This window comes from Pungitius pungitius, chromosome 16 (genome assembly GCF_949316345.1).
Source record: "Pungitius pungitius chromosome 16, fPunPun2.1, whole genome shotgun sequence".
Lineage (NCBI taxonomy): Eukaryota > Metazoa > Chordata > Actinopteri > Perciformes > Gasterosteidae > Pungitius > Pungitius pungitius.
This window is the reverse complement of record NC_084915.1, coordinates 300,201-316,426: the sequence shown is the minus strand read 5'-3', so window position 1 is coordinate 316,426 and position 16,226 is coordinate 300,201. Positions and strand designations below refer to the sequence as shown.

Here is a 16,226-nt window from a genome sequence, read left to right as displayed (position 1 = left end):
TAAACACAGAACGAAAGTCAGCGAGAGGGGGGGACCAGCCCGCCTAGGGTGCCTCTGGCGCGGGCCAGGGCCAGGGGCGGAGGCAGGTCCCCCTCTCCTGGATGTATATATTTTCAAAGTATTAACTATTACCTGGGGCACGTAGCTGTTGGAGGGCGGGTGTAGGGGGCTTAGTCCGAGGAAGGGTGCTTAAGTGTGGGGGCCCGGGACCGGCCGGAGAGGCTGGTGGTGCAGGGCTCCTGGACGTGTATATTTTCAAAGTATTAAATATCACCTGGGGCGCGGAGCTCTTGGAGGGCGGGTCTAGGGGGCTTAGTCCGAGGGGGGGTGCTTAAGTGTGGGGGCCCGGGGCCGGATGGAGAGCCTGGTAGTGTGGGTGTCCATGCGGAGCGTGTGGTGAAGAGTCCGTTTTAGGGGGGCCTTATTGGGGCGTTGGTGGTAGGAGCTGGGCCGTGGGTTTGGAGGGGGGCAAGGTGAGAGTCCGACTTGGGTGGTCCTTCACTGGGCATGGCTCAGGCGGGGAGCTTCACGAGATGCGGTGTAGATAGGCCGGATCCCACACGAGTGTTAGTGGTTAATTTCAAAGTGTTTAGTTGTATGGTTCTATTTCTTTAGTGGTTTATTTCAGAGTGTTAGTGGTTAATTTCAAAGTGTTTAGTAGCATTTTCCTATTTCTTTAGTGGTCTATTTCAGAGTGTTTAGTGGTTAATTTCAAAGTGTTTGGTTGTATATTTCTATTTCTTTAGTGGTTTATTTCAGAGTGTTAGTGGTTTAAATCAAAGTGTTTAGTTGTATATTTCTATTTCTTTAGTGGTTTATTTCAGAGTGTTTAGTTGTATTTTTCTATTTCTTTAGTGGTTTATTTCAGAGTGTTTAGTGGTTTATTTCTATTTGTTTAGTGGTTAATTTCAAAGTGTTTAGTTGCATTTTCCTATTTCTTTAGTGGTTTATTTCAGAGTGTTAGTGGTTTAAATCAAAGTGTTTAGTTGTATATTTCTATTTCTTTAGTGGTTTATTTCAGAGTGTTTAGTTGTATATTTCTATTTCTTTAGTGGTTTATTTCAGAGTGTTAGTGGTTTAAATCAAAGTGTTTGGTTGTATATTTCTATTTCTTTAGTGGTTTATTTCAGAGTGTTAGTGGTTTAAATCAAAGTGTTTAGTTGTATATTTCTATTTCTTTAGTGGTTTATTTCAGAGTGTTTAGTGGTTAATTTCAAAGTGTTTAGTTGCATTTTCCTATTTCTTTAGTGGTTAATTTCAAAGTGTTTAGTTGTTTTTTCAAAGTGTTTTAATTATTTAATTCAAAGTAAAATTCGGACAATAAGGGATGCAGGCAAGTGAATATGAGGGTGTTGAGTCGAACAATGAGTGGCTGAAAGCAGGTGGGAAATTCGGATAATAGGGAAAGGTGTCGGGCGAGTGTCCGCTTAAAGCGTTGGAAAGGGTGAACAAAAGTAAAATGCAGACAATGATCCGTGGAGACTAGGTCAAAATCGTAAAGTGAGCAGAGACCCAGAGAAAGAGGGCAGAAAATCGGACAATACGGAGCATGAGTTCCGGAGACCAAGTAAAAATCGTAATATAGGCAGAAACCCAGAAGATCCTGGGAAATAAATCGGAGAATAAGGAGCATGAGTTCCGGAGACCAAGTAAAAATCGTAAAATAGGCAGAAACCCAGAGAAAGAGGGCAGAAAATTGGACAATACGGAGCATGAGTTCCGGAGACTAAGTAAAATTCGTAAAGTGAGCAGAGACCCAGAGAAAGAGGGCAGAAAATCGGAAAATAAGGAGCATGAGTTCCGGAGACTAAGTGTTTAGTTGCATTTGGCTATTTGTTTTAGTTGTTTAATTCAAAGTGTTTAGTAGCATTTTCCTATTTCTTTAGTGGTTAATTTCAAAGTGTTTAGTTGTATTTTTCTATTTCTTTAGTGGTTTATTTCAGAGTGTTTAGTTGTTTATTTCAAAGTGTTTAGTGGTTTAATTCAAAGTGTTTAGTTGTATTTTTCTATTTCTTTAGTGGTTTATTTCAGAGTGTTTAGTGGTTAATTTCAAAGTGTTTAGTGGATATTTTCTAAGTGTTTAGTGGTTATTTTCTAAGTGTTTAGTGGTTTAATTTTTAAAAATTCGGATAATGATCGGGAAATGTGACGGGCGAGTGTTCGCTTAAAGCGTTGAAAATCGGACAATAGGGAGCAGGTGCTCCAGAGACTAAGTAAAAATCGGAGAATAAGCAGAAACCCAGAAGACTCTGGGCAAAAAGTCGGACAATAAGGAGCCTGAGCTCCAGAGACTAAGTAAAAATCGTAAAGTGAGCAGAAACCCAGAAGATCCTGGGCCAAAAATCGGGCAATAAGGAGCATGTGCGCCAGAGACTAAGTAAAAATCGTAATATAGGCAGAGACCCAGAGAAGTGTTTAGTGGTTAATTTCAAAGTGTGTAGTTGTATTTTTCTATTTGTTTAGTGGTTAATTTCAAAGTGTTTAGTTGTTAATTTCAAAGTGTTTAGTTGTATTTTTCTATTTGTTTAGTGGTTAATTTCAAAGTGTTTAGTTGTATTTTTCTATTTGTTTAGTGGTTAATTTCAAAGTGTTCAGTTGTATTTTTCTAAGTGTTTAGTGGTTAATTTCAAAGTGTGTTAGTGGCTAATTTCAGAGTGTTTATTAGCATTTTCCTATTTCTTTAGTTGTTTAATTCAAAGTGTTTTAGTTGTTTAATTCAAAGTGTTTAGTTGTTTAATTCAAAGTGTTTAGTTGTTTTATTCAAAGTGTGATAGCGGTTTAATTTAAAAATTCGGATAATGATCGGGAAATGTGTCGGGCGAGTGTTCGCTTAAAGCGTTGAAAATGGAGAAAAAGAGATCCGTGGAGACCAAGTAAAAATCGGACAATAAGGAGCATGGGCTCCAGAGACTAAGTGTTTATTAGCATTTTCCTATTTCTTTAGTGGTTTATTTCAAAGTTTTTATTGGTTTAATTCAAAGTGTTTAGTTGTTTATTTCAAAGTGTTTAGTGGTTTAATTCAAAGTGTTTAGTTGTTTAATTCAAAGTGTTTAGTGGTTTAAATCAAAGTGTTTATTAGCATTTTCCTATTTCTTTAGTGGTTTATTTCAAAGTGTTTAGTTGTTTAATTCAAAGTGTTTTAGTTGTTTAATTCAAAGTGTTTAGTTGTATTTTCCTATTTCTTTAGTGGTTAATTTCAAAGTGTTTAGTTGTATTTTTCTATTTGTTTAGTGGTTAATTTCAAAGTGTTTAGTTGTTTAATTCAAAGTGTTTAGTTGTTTAATTCAAAGTGTTTAGTTGTATTTTCCTATTTCTTTAGTGGTTAATTTCAAAGTGTTTAGTTGTATTTTTCTATTTGTTTAGTGGTTAATTTCAAAGTGTTTAGTTGTTTTATTCAAAGTGTGATAGTGGTCTAATTTTTAAAAATTCGGATAATGATCGGGAAATGTGTCGGGCGAGTGTTCGCTTAAAGCGTTGAAAATGGAGAAAAAGAGTAAAATGCAGACAATGATCCGTGGAGACCAAGTAAAATTCGGAGAATAAGCAGAGACCCAGAAGGTCCCGGGCAGAAAATCGGACAATAAGGAGCATGAGTTCCGGAGACTAAGTGTTTAGTAGCATTTTCCTATTTCTTTAGTGGTTTATTTCAAAGTTTTTATTGGTTTAATTCAAAGTGTTTAGTTGTTTATTTCAAAGTGTTTAGTGGTTTAATTCAAAGTGTTTAGTTGTATTTTCCTATTTCTTTAGTGGTTAATTTCAAAGTGTTTAGTTGTATTTTTCTATTTGTTTAGTGGTTAATTTCAAAGTGTTTAGTTGTTTTATTCAAAGTGTGATAGTGGTCTAATTTTTAAAAATTCGGATAATGATCGGGAAATGTGTCGGGCGAGTGTTCGCTTAAAGCGTTGAAAATGGAGAAAAAGAGTAAAATGCAGACAATGATCCGTGGAGACCAAGTAAAATTCGGAGAATAAGCAGAGACCCAGAAGGTCCCGGGCAGAAAATCGGACAATAAGGAGCATGAGTTCCGGAGACTAAGTGTTTAGTAGCATTTTCCTATTTCTTTAGTGGTTTATTTCAAAGTTTTTATTGGTTTAATTCAAAGTGTTTAGTTGTTTATTTCAAAGTGTTTAGTGGTTTAATTCAAAGTGTTTAGTTGTATTTTCCTATTTCTTTAGTGGTTAATTTCAAAGTGTTTAGTTGTATTTTTCTATTTGTTTAGTGGTTAATTTCAAAGTGTTTAGTTGTTTTATTCAAAGTGTGATAGTGGTCTAATTTTTAAAAATTCGGATAATGATCGGGAAATGTGTCGGGCGAGTGTTCGCTTAAAGCGTTGAAAATGGAGAAAAAGAGTAAAATGCAGACAATGATCCGTGGAGACCAAGTAAAAATCGGAGAATAAGCAGAGACCCAGAGGATCCTGGGCCAAAAATCGGGCAATAAGGAGCATGTGCTCCAGAGACTAAGTAAAAATCGTAAAGTGAGCAGAAACCCAGAAGGTCCTGGGCAAAAAATCGGAGAATAAGGAGCATTTGCTCCGGAGACTAGGTAAAAATCGTAAAGTGAGCAGAAACCCAGAAGATCCTGGGCCGAAAATCGGAGAATAAGGAGCATTTGCTCCAGAGACTAAGTAAAAATCGTAAAGTGAGCAGAAACCCAGAAGATCCTGGGCCGAAAATCGGAGAATAAGGAGCAGGTGCTCCAGAGACTAAGTCAAAATCGGAGAATAGGGCGAAAAATCGGGACAATGGGGGCAATTTTCTGGGCTACATTTTTTGCTCCGTCAGAAACTAAGTCAGAATCGTAATATAAGGCCAGAAGCCCAGAGGGTCTCTGGGTCTTTGCTTATTGTTCCGATTTTGGGTGCCCTAACCCTAACCCTAAGGGCCACCCTGCGCCCGTTTTCAGAAACCCAGTTTTCGAGAACAGAGGCCTCCAGAGGAGGAGGCCGGGCTTCACACGGTCCACTGCCCCCCCCACCCGAACCTCATTGGGCCTAATTTCTAGCTTTTTGGGGGTGGCAGAAGGCTGATTTTACACAGTTTTCTGATTTTCACCCACAGCTGATTTGTAAGCGGAGGCTAGCCGACAGCGGAGCCCGGCTTCGGGGGGACGCTTCCCGAGCTCCGCCCCCGTGGTTTTCTGACCGATTTGCAATCGAGACCCGCCTACCTGGGGCCCCCGCCAGCCGACCTCGGTCGGTGTCTGGGCGGACGGTTCCCAGGCTGCGTGTTCGCCTCTATGGCCGGGTGGGCCGTGCGAGGGTGTCAGTCTCCGGACTGCCCCCCGCCGCCCCCCGGTCGCCCCATTGGTAGCGAGACCAAGACGCCCCGTCTGTCCCAGCGGTCCTCCCACGGAGCGCGTCGGCACGCCAGTGAGCGGACCCCCGCGCGGGGGCCTCCGCCGTTCCCGAGCGTCTGGCTGGCGCGCGTCCGGACAACACAGCTTCTCGAACCCCAGTGTTATAGCCGGCTTCGGCCGGTGAGTAGAGCCGTTCGAGACAGGGCTGGGGCGCGGCCGGATGATGGTCGCCCCTCTCCTACCTCGCACCGCATGTTTGTGGAGAACCTGGTGCTAAATCACTTGCAGACGACCTGATTCTGGGTCAGGGTTTCGTACGTAGCAGAGCAGCTCCCTCGCTGCGATCTACTGAAAGTCAGCCCTCGATCCAAGCTTTTGTCGGCGCCGGGCGCGGGCCCCACCGACCCCCTTTACTTGGATTATTCTTGGATTACCTGGGGCGCGAGAGCGGGGGGCCAGGCGGGCCTAGGGTGCCTCTGGCGCGGGCCAGGGGCGGAGGCAGGTCCCCCTCTCCTGGATGGAGTTAAACACAGAACGAAAGTCAGCGAGAGGAGGGGGGGACCAGCCCGCCTTGGGTGCCTCTGGCGAGGGCCAGGGGCCGAGGCAGGTCCCCCTCTCCTGGATGGAGTTAAACACAGAACGAAAGTCAGCGAGAGGGGGGGACCAGCCCGCCTAGGGTGCCTCTGGCGCGGGCCAGGGCCAGGGGCGGAGGCAGGTCCCCCTCTCCTGGATGTATATATTTTCAAAGTATTAACTATTACCTGGGGCACGTAGCTGTTGGAGGGCGGGTGTAGGGGGCTTAGTCCGAGGAAGGGTGCTTAAGTGTGGGGGCCCGGGACCGGCCGGAGAGGCTGGTGGTGCAGGGCTCCTGGACGTGTATATTTTCAAAGTATTAAATATCACCTGGGGCGCGGAGCTCTTGGAGGGCGGGTCTAGGGGGCTTAGTCCGAGGGGGGGTGCTTAAGTGTGGGGGCCCGGGGCCGGATGGAGAGCCTGGTAGTGTGGGTGTCCATGCGGAGCGTGTGGTGAAGAGTCCGTTTTAGGGGGGCCTTATTGGGGCGTTGGTGGTAGGAGCTGGGCCGTGGGTTTGGAGGGGGGCAAGGTGAGAGTCCGACTTGGGTGGTCCTTCACTGGGCATGGCTCAGGCGGGGAGCTTCACGAGATGCGGTGTAGATAGGCCGGATCCCACACGAGTGTTAGTGGTTAATTTCAAAGTGTTTAGTTGTATGGTTCTATTTCTTTAGTGGTTTATTTCAGAGTGTTAGTGGTTAATTTCAAAGTGTTTAGTAGCATTTTCCTATTTCTTTAGTGGTCTATTTCAGAGTGTTTAGTGGTTAATTTCAAAGTGTTTGGTTGTATATTTCTATTTCTTTAGTGGTTTATTTCAGAGTGTTAGTGGTTTAAATCAAAGTGTTTAGTTGTATATTTCTATTTCTTTAGTGGTTTATTTCAGAGTGTTTAGTTGTATTTTTCTATTTCTTTAGTGGTTTATTTCAGAGTGTTTAGTGGTTTATTTCTATTTGTTTAGTGGTTAATTTCAAAGTGTTTAGTTGCATTTTCCTATTTCTTTAGTGGTTTATTTCAGAGTGTTAGTGGTTTAAATCAAAGTGTTTAGTTGTATATTTCTATTTCTTTAGTGGTTTATTTCAGAGTGTTTAGTTGTATATTTCTATTTCTTTAGTGGTTTATTTCAGAGTGTTAGTGGTTTAAATCAAAGTGTTTGGTTGTATATTTCTATTTCTTTAGTGGTTTATTTCAGAGTGTTAGTGGTTTAAATCAAAGTGTTTAGTTGTATATTTCTATTTCTTTAGTGGTTTATTTCAGAGTGTTTAGTGGTTAATTTCAAAGTGTTTAGTTGCATTTTCCTATTTCTTTAGTGGTTAATTTCAAAGTGTTTAGTTGTTTTTTCAAAGTGTTTTAATTATTTAATTCAAAGTAAAATTCGGACAATAAGGGATGCAGGCAAGTGAATATGAGGGTGTTGAGTCGAACAATGAGTGGCTGAAAGCAGGTGGGAAATTCGGATAATAGGGAAAGGTGTCGGGCGAGTGTCCGCTTAAAGCGTTGGAAAGGGTGAACAAAAGTAAAATGCAGACAATGATCCGTGGAGACTAGGTCAAAATCGTAAAGTGAGCAGAGACCCAGAGAAAGAGGGCAGAAAATCGGACAATACGGAGCATGAGTTCCGGAGACCAAGTAAAAATCGTAATATAGGCAGAAACCCAGAAGATCCTGGGAAATAAATCGGAGAATAAGGAGCATGAGTTCCGGAGACCAAGTAAAAATCGTAAAATAGGCAGAAACCCAGAGAAAGAGGGCAGAAAATTGGACAATACGGAGCATGAGTTCCGGAGACTAAGTAAAATTCGTAAAGTGAGCAGAGACCCAGAGAAAGAGGGCAGAAAATCGGAAAATAAGGAGCATGAGTTCCGGAGACTAAGTGTTTAGTTGCATTTGGCTATTTGTTTTAGTTGTTTAATTCAAAGTGTTTAGTAGCATTTTCCTATTTCTTTAGTGGTTAATTTCAAAGTGTTTAGTTGTATTTTTCTATTTCTTTAGTGGTTTATTTCAGAGTGTTTAGTTGTTTATTTCAAAGTGTTTAGTGGTTTAATTCAAAGTGTTTAGTTGTATTTTTCTATTTCTTTAGTGGTTTATTTCAGAGTGTTTAGTGGTTAATTTCAAAGTGTTTAGTGGATATTTTCTAAGTGTTTAGTGGTTATTTTCTAAGTGTTTAGTGGTTTAATTTTTAAAAATTCGGATAATGATCGGGAAATGTGACGGGCGAGTGTTCGCTTAAAGCGTTGAAAATCGGACAATAGGGAGCAGGTGCTCCAGAGACTAAGTAAAAATCGGAGAATAAGCAGAAACCCAGAAGACTCTGGGCAAAAAGTCGGACAATAAGGAGCCTGAGCTCCAGAGACTAAGTAAAAATCGTAAAGTGAGCAGAAACCCAGAAGATCCTGGGCCAAAAATCGGGCAATAAGGAGCATGTGCGCCAGAGACTAAGTAAAAATCGTAATATAGGCAGAGACCCAGAGAAGTGTTTAGTGGTTAATTTCAAAGTGTGTAGTTGTATTTTTCTATTTGTTTAGTGGTTAATTTCAAAGTGTTTAGTTGTTAATTTCAAAGTGTTTAGTTGTATTTTTCTATTTGTTTAGTGGTTAATTTCAAAGTGTTCAGTTGTATTTTTCTAAGTGTTTAGTGGTTAATTTCAAAGTGTGTTAGTGGCTAATTTCAGAGTGTTTATTAGCATTTTCCTATTTCTTTAGTTGTTTAATTCAAAGTGTTTTAGTTGTTTAATTCAAAGTGTTTAGTTGTTTAATTCAAAGTGTTTAGTTGTTTTATTCAAAGTGTGATAGCGGTTTAATTTAAAAATTCGGATAATGATCGGGAAATGTGTCGGGCGAGTGTTCGCTTAAAGCGTTGAAAATGGAGAAAAAGAGATCCGTGGAGACCAAGTAAAAATCGGACAATAAGGAGCATGGGCTCCAGAGACTAAGTGTTTATTAGCATTTTCCTATTTCTTTAGTGGTTTATTTCAAAGTTTTTATTGGTTTAATTCAAAGTGTTTAGTTGTTTATTTCAAAGTGTTTAGTGGTTTAATTCAAAGTGTTTAGTTGTTTAATTCAAAGTGTTTAGTGGTTTAAATCAAAGTGTTTATTAGCATTTTCCTATTTCTTTAGTGGTTTATTTCAAAGTGTTTAGTTGTTTAATTCAAAGTGTTTTAGTTGTTTAATTCAAAGTGTTTAGTTGTATTTTCCTATTTCTTTAGTGGTTAATTTCAAAGTGTTTAGTTGTATTTTTCTATTTGTTTAGTGGTTAATTTCAAAGTGTTTAGTTGTTTAATTCAAAGTGTTTAGTTGTTTAATTCAAAGTGTTTAGTTGTTTATTTCAAAGTGTTTAGTGGTTTAATTCAAAGTGTTTAGTTGTTTAATTCAAAGTGTTTAGTGGTTTAAATCAAAGTGTTTATTAGCATTTTCCTATTTCTTTAGTGGTTTATTTCAAAGTGTTTAGTTGTTTAATTCAAAGTGTTTTAGTTGTTTAATTCAAAGTGTTTAGTTGTATTTTCCTATTTCTTTAGTGGTTAATTTCAAAGTGTTTAGTTGTATTTTTCTATTTGTTTAGTGGTTAATTTCAAAGTGTTTAGTTGTTTAATTCAAAGTGTTTAGTTGTTTAATTCAAAGTGTTTAGTTGTTTAATTCAAAGTGTTTAGTTGTATTTTCCTATTTCTTTAGTGGTTAATTTCAAAGTGTTTAGTTGTATTTTTCTATTTGTTTAGTGGTTAATTTCAAAGTGTTTAGTTGTTTTATTCAAAGTGTGATAGTGGTCTAATTTTTAAAAATTCGGATAATGATCGGGAAATGTGTCGGGCGAGTGTTCGCTTAAAGCGTTGAAAATGGAGAAAAAGAGTAAAATGCAGACAATGATCCGTGGAGACCAAGTAAAATTCGGAGAATAAGCAGAGACCCAGAAGGTCCCGGGCAGAAAATCGGACAATAAGGAGCATGAGTTCCGGAGACTAAGTGTTTAGTAGCATTTTCCTATTTCTTTAGTGGTTTATTTCAAAGTTTTTATTGGTTTAATTCAAAGTGTTTAGTTGTTTATTTCAAAGTGTTTAGTGGTTTAATTCAAAGTGTTTAGTTGTATTTTCCTATTTCTTTAGTGGTTAATTTCAAAGTGTTTAGTTGTATTTTTCTATTTGTTTAGTGGTTAATTTCAAAGTGTTTAGTTGTTTTATTCAAAGTGTGATAGTGGTCTAATTTTTAAAAATTCGGATAATGATCGGGAAATGTGTCGGGCGAGTGTTCGCTTAAAGCGTTGAAAATGGAGAAAAAGAGTAAAATGCAGACAATGATCCGTGGAGACCAAGTAAAATTCGGAGAATAAGCAGAGACCCAGAAGGTCCCGGGCAGAAAATCGGACAATAAGGAGCATGAGTTCCGGAGACTAAGTGTTTAGTAGCATTTTCCTATTTCTTTAGTGGTTTATTTCAAAGTTTTTATTGGTTTAATTCAAAGTGTTTAGTTGTTTATTTCAAAGTGTTTAGTGGTTTAATTCAAAGTGTTTAGTTGTATTTTCCTATTTCTTTAGTGGTTAATTTCAAAGTGTTTAGTTGTATTTTTCTATTTGTTTAGTGGTTAATTTCAAAGTGTTTAGTTGTTTTATTCAAAGTGTGATAGTGGTCTAATTTTTAAAAATTCGGATAATGATCGGGAAATGTGTCGGGCGAGTGTTCGCTTAAAGCGTTGAAAATGGAGAAAAAGAGTAAAATGCAGACAATGATCCGTGGAGACCAAGTAAAAATCGGAGAATAAGCAGAGACCCAGAGGATCCTGGGCCAAAAATCGGGCAATAAGGAGCATGTGCTCCAGAGACTAAGTAAAAATCGTAAAGTGAGCAGAAACCCAGAAGGTCCTGGGCAAAAAATCGGAGAATAAGGAGCATTTGCTCCGGAGACTAGGTAAAAATCGTAAAGTGAGCAGAAACCCAGAAGATCCTGGGCCGAAAATCGGAGAATAAGGAGCATTTGCTCCAGAGACTAAGTAAAAATCGTAAAGTGAGCAGAAACCCAGAAGATCCTGGGCCGAAAATCGGAGAATAAGGAGCAGGTGCTCCAGAGACTAAGTCAAAATCGGAGAATAGGGCGAAAAATCGGGACAATGGGGGCAATTTTCTGGGCTACATTTTTTGCTCCGTCAGAAACTAAGTCAGAATCGTAATATAAGGCCAGAAGCCCAGAGGGTCTCTGGGTCTTTGCTTATTGTTCCGATTTTGGGTGCCCTAACCCTAACCCTAAGGGCCACCCTGCGCCCGTTTTCAGAAACCCAGTTTTCGAGAACAGAGGCCTCCAGAGGAGGAGGCCGGGCTTCACACGGTCCACTGCCCCCCCCACCCGAACCTCATTGGGCCTAATTTCTAGCTTTTTGGGGGTGGCAGAAGGCTGATTTTACACAGTTTTCTGATTTTCACCCACAGCTGATTTGTAAGCGGAGGCTAGCCGACAGCGGAGCCCGGCTTCGGGGGGACGCTTCCCGAGCTCCGCCCCCGTGGTTTTCTGACCGATTTGCAATCGAGACCCGCCTACCTGGGGCCCCCGCCAGCCGACCTCGGTCGGTGTCTGGGCGGACGGTTCCCAGGCTGCGTGTTCGCCTCTATGGCCGGGTGGGCCGTGCGAGGGTGTCAGTCTCCGGACTGCCCCCCGCCGCCCCCCGGTCGCCCCATTGGTAGCGAGACCAAGACGCCCCGTCTGTCCCAGCGGTCCTCCCACGGAGCGCGTCGGCACGCCAGTGAGCGGACCCCCGCGCGGGGGCCTCCGCCGTTCCCGAGCGTCTGGCTGGCGCGCGTCCGGACAACACAGCTTCTCGAACCCCAGTGTTATAGCCGGCTTCGGCCGGTGAGTAGAGCCGTTCGAGACAGGGCTGGGGCGCGGCCGGATGATGGTCGCCCCTCTCCTACCTCGCACCGCATGTTTGTGGAGAACCTGGTGCTAAATCACTTGCAGACGACCTGATTCTGGGTCAGGGTTTCGTACGTAGCAGAGCAGCTCCCTCGCTGCGATCTACTGAAAGTCAGCCCTCGATCCAAGCTTTTGTCGGCGCCGGGCGCGGGCCCCACCGACCCCCTTTACTTGGATTATTCTTGGATTACCTGGGGCGCGAGAGCGGGGGGCCAGGCGGGCCTAGGGTGCCTCTGGCGCGGGCCAGGGGCGGAGGCAGGTCCCCCTCTCCTGGATGGAGTTAAACACAGAACGAAAGTCAGCGAGAGGAGGGGGGGACCAGCCCGCCTTGGGTGCCTCTGGCGAGGGCCAGGGGCCGAGGCAGGTCCCCCTCTCCTGGATGGAGTTAAACACAGAACGAAAGTCAGCGAGAGGAGGGGGGGACCAGCCCGCCTTGGGTGCCTCTGGCGAGGGCCAGGGGCCGAGGCAGGTCCCCCTCTCCTGGATGGAGTTAAACACAGAACGAAAGTCAGCGAGAGGGGGGGACCAGCCCGCCTTGGGTGCCTCTGGCGCGGGCCAGGGGCCGAGGCAGGTCCCCCTCTCCTGGATGGAGTTAAACACAGAACGAAAGTCAGCGAGAGGAGGGGGGGACCAGCCCGCCTTGGGTGCCTCTGGCGCGGGCCAGGGGCCGAGGCAGGTCCCCCTCTCCTGGATGGAGTTAAACACAGAACGAAAGTCAGCGAGAGGAGGGGGGGACCAGCCCGCCTTGGGTGCCTCTGGCGAGGGCCAGGGGCCGAGGCAGGTCCCCCTCTCCTGGATGGAGTTAAACACAGAACGAAAGTCAGCGAGAGGGGGGGACCAGCCCGCCTAGGGTGCCTCTGGCGCGGGCCAGGGGCGGAGGCAGGTCCCCCTCTCCTGGACGTTTATATTTTCAAAGTATTGAATATCACCTGGGGCGCGGAGCTGTTGGAGGGCGGGTCTAGGGGGCTTAGTCCGAGGGGGGGTGCTTAAGTGTGGGGGCCCGGGACCGGCCGGAGAGGCTGGTGGTGCAGGGCTCCTGGACGTTTATATTTTCAAAGTATTGAATATCACCTGGGGCGCGGAGCTGTTGGAGGGCGGGTCTAGGGGGCTTAGTCCGAGGGGGGGTGCTTAAGTGTGGGGGCCCGGGACCGGCCGGAGAGGCTGGTAGTGTGGGTGTCCATGCGGAGCGTGTGGTGAAGAGTCCGTTTTAGGGGGGCCTTATTGGGGCGTTGGTGGTAGGAGCTGGGCCGTGGGTTTGGAGGGGGGCAAGGTGAGAGTCCGACTTGGGTGGTCCTTCACTGGGCATGGCTCAGGCGGGGAGCTTCACGAGATGCGGTGTAGATAGGCCGGATCCCACACGAGTGTTAGTGGTTAATTTCAAAGTGTTTAGTTGTATGGTTCTATTTCTTTAGTGGTTTATTTCAGAGTGTTAGTGGTTTAAATCAAAGTGTTTAGTTGTATATTTCTATTTCTTTAGTGGTTTATTTCAGAGTGTTAGTGGTTTAAATCAAAGTGTTTAGTTGTATATTTCTATTTCTTTAGTGGTTTATTTCAGAGTGTTTAGTTGTATTTTTCTATTTCTTTAGTGGTTTATTTCAGAGTGTTTAGTGGTTTATTTCTATTTGTTTAGTGGTTAATTTCAAAGTGTTTAGTTGCATTTTCCTATTTCTTTAGTGGTTAATTTCAAAGTGTTTAGTTGTTTTTTCAAAGTGTTTTAATTATTTAATTCAAAGTAAAATTCGGACAATAAGGGATGCAGGCAAGTGAATATGAGGGTGTTGAGTCGAACAATGAGTGGCTGAAAGCAGGTGGGAAATTCGGATAATAGGGAAAGGTGTCGGGCGAGTGTCCGCTTAAAGCGTTGGAAAGGGTGAACAAAAGTAAAATGCAGACAATGATCCGTGGAGACTAGGTAAAAATCGTAAAGTGAGCAGAGACCCAGAGAAAGAGGGCAGAAAATCGGACAATACGGAGCATGAGTTCCGGAGACCAAGTAAAAATCGTAATATAGGCAGAAACCCAGAAGATCCTGGGAAATAAATCGGAGAATACGGAGCATGAGTTCCGGAGACTAAGTAAAATTCGTAAAGTGAGCAGAGACCCAGAGAAAGAGGGCAGAAAATCGGACAATAAGGAGCATGAGTTCCGGAGACCAAGTAAAATTCGTAATATAGGCAGAAACCCAGAGAAAGAGGGCAGAAAATTGGACAATACGGAGCATGAGTTCCGGAGACTAAGTGTTTAGTTGCATTTGGCTATTTGTTTTAGTTGTTTAATTCAAAGTGTTTAGTAGCATTTTCCTATTTCTTTAGTGGTTAATTTCAAAGTGTTTAGTTGTATTTTTCTATTTCTTTAGTGGTTTATTTCAGAGTGTTTAGTGGTTAATTTCAAAGTGTGTTAGTGGTTTAATTCAAAGTGTTTAGTTGTATTTTTCTATTTCTTTAGTGGTTTATTTCAGAGTGTTTAGTGGTTAATTTCAAAGTGTTTAGTGGATATTTTCTAAGTGTTTAGTGGTTTAATTTTTAAAAATTCGGATAATGATCGGGAAATGTGACGGGCGAGTGTTCGCTTAAAGCGTTGAAAATCGGACAATAGGGAGCAGGTGCTCCAGAGACTAAGTAAAAATCGGAGAATAAGCAGAAACCCAGAAGACTCTGGGCAAAAAGTCGGACAATAAGGAGCCTGAGCTCCAGAGACTAAGTAAAAATCGTAAAGTGAGCAGAAACCCAGAAGATCCTGGGCCAAAAATCGGGCAATAAGGAGCATGTGCTCCAGAGACTAAGTAAAAATCGTAATATAGGCAGAGACCCAGAGAAGTGTTTAGTGGTTAATTTCAAAGTGTGTAGTTGTATTTTTCTATTTGTTTAGTGGTTAATTTCAAAGTGTTTAGTTGTTAATTTCAAAGTGTTTAGTTGTATATTTCTATTTGTTTAGTGGTTAATTTCAAAGTGTTTAGTTGTATTTTTCTATTTGTTTAGTGGTTAATTTCAAAGTGTTTAGTGGTTAATTTCAAAGTGTGTAGTTGTATTTTTCTATTTGTTTAGTGGTTAATTTCAAAGTGTTTAGTTGTTAATTTCAAAGTGTTTAGTTGTATTTTTCTATTTGTTTAGTGGTTAATTTCAAAGTGTTTAGTTGTATTTTTCTAAGTGTTTAGTGGTTAATTTCAAAGTGTTTAGTTGTATTTTTCTAAGTGTTTAGTGGTTAATTTCAAAGTGTGTTAGTGGCTAATTTCAGAGTGTTTATTAGCATTTTCCTATTTCTTTAGTTGTTTAATTCAAAGTGTTTTAGTTGTTTTATTCAAAGTGTGATAGCGGTTTAATTTTTAAAAATTCGGATAATGATCGGGAAATGTGTCGGGCGAGTGTTCGCTTAAAGCGTTGAAAATGGAGAAAAAGAGATCCGTGGAGACCAAGTAAAAATCGGACAATAAGGAGCATGGGCTCCAGAGACTAAGTAAAATTCGGAGAATAAGCAGAGACCCAGAAGGTCCTGGGCAGAAAATCGGACAATAAGGAGCATGGGCTCCAGAGACTAAGTGTTTATTAGCATTTTCCTATTTCTTTAGTGGTTTATTTCAAAGTGTTTAGTTGTTTAATTCAAAGTGTTTAGTGGTTTAATTCAAAGTGTTTTAGTGGTTTAAATCAAAGTGTTTATTAGCATTTTCCTATTTCTTTAGTGGTTTAATTCAAAGTGTGATAGTGGTTTAATTTTTAAAAATTCGGATAATGATCGGGAAATGTGTCGGGCGAGTGTTCGCTTAAAGCGTTGAAAATGGAGAAAAAGAGTAAAATGCAGACAATGATCCGTGGAGACCAAGTAAAATTCGGAGAATAAGCAGAGACCCAGAAGGTCCCGGGCAGAAAATCGGACAATAAGGAGCATGAGTTCCGGAGACTAAGTAAAATTCGGAGAATAAGCAGATACCCAGAGAAAGAGGGCAGAAAATCGGACAATAAGGAGCATGTGCTCCAGAGACCAAGTAAAAATCGTAAAGTGAGCAGAAACCCAGAAGATCCTGGGCCGAAAATCGGAGAATAAGGAGCATTTGCTCCAGAGACCAAGTAAAAATCGTAAAGTGAGCAGAAACCCAGAAGATCCTGGGCCGAAAATCGGAGAATAAGGAGCATTTGCTCCAGAGACCAAGTAAAAATCGTAAAGTGAGCAGAAACCCAGAAGATCCTGGGCCGAAAATCGGAGAATAAGGAGCATTTGCTCCAGAGACCAAGTAAAAATCGTAAAGTGAGCAGAAACCCAGAAGATCCTGGGCCGAAAATCGGAGAATAAGGGAGCATGTGCTCCAGAGACTAAGTAAAAATCGGAGAATGGGGCAAAAAATCGGACAATGGGGGGAATTTTCTGGGCTTCATTCTTTGGCCCCTCAGAAACTAAGTCAGAATCGTAATATAAGGCCAGAAGCCCAGAGGGCCTCTGGGTCTTTGCTTATTGTTCCGATTTTGGGTGCTTTAAGGCG

General features: G+C 42.1%; 1 protein-coding gene across 1 annotated transcript in view; it reads left to right on the top strand.

Moving 5' to 3' along the window:
- LOC134102859 (acetyl-CoA acetyltransferase, mitochondrial) overlaps positions 1-16,226 on the top strand; it is a 410,737-nt gene that overhangs the window by 120,298 nt on the left and 274,213 nt on the right. The window lies entirely within an intron of this gene.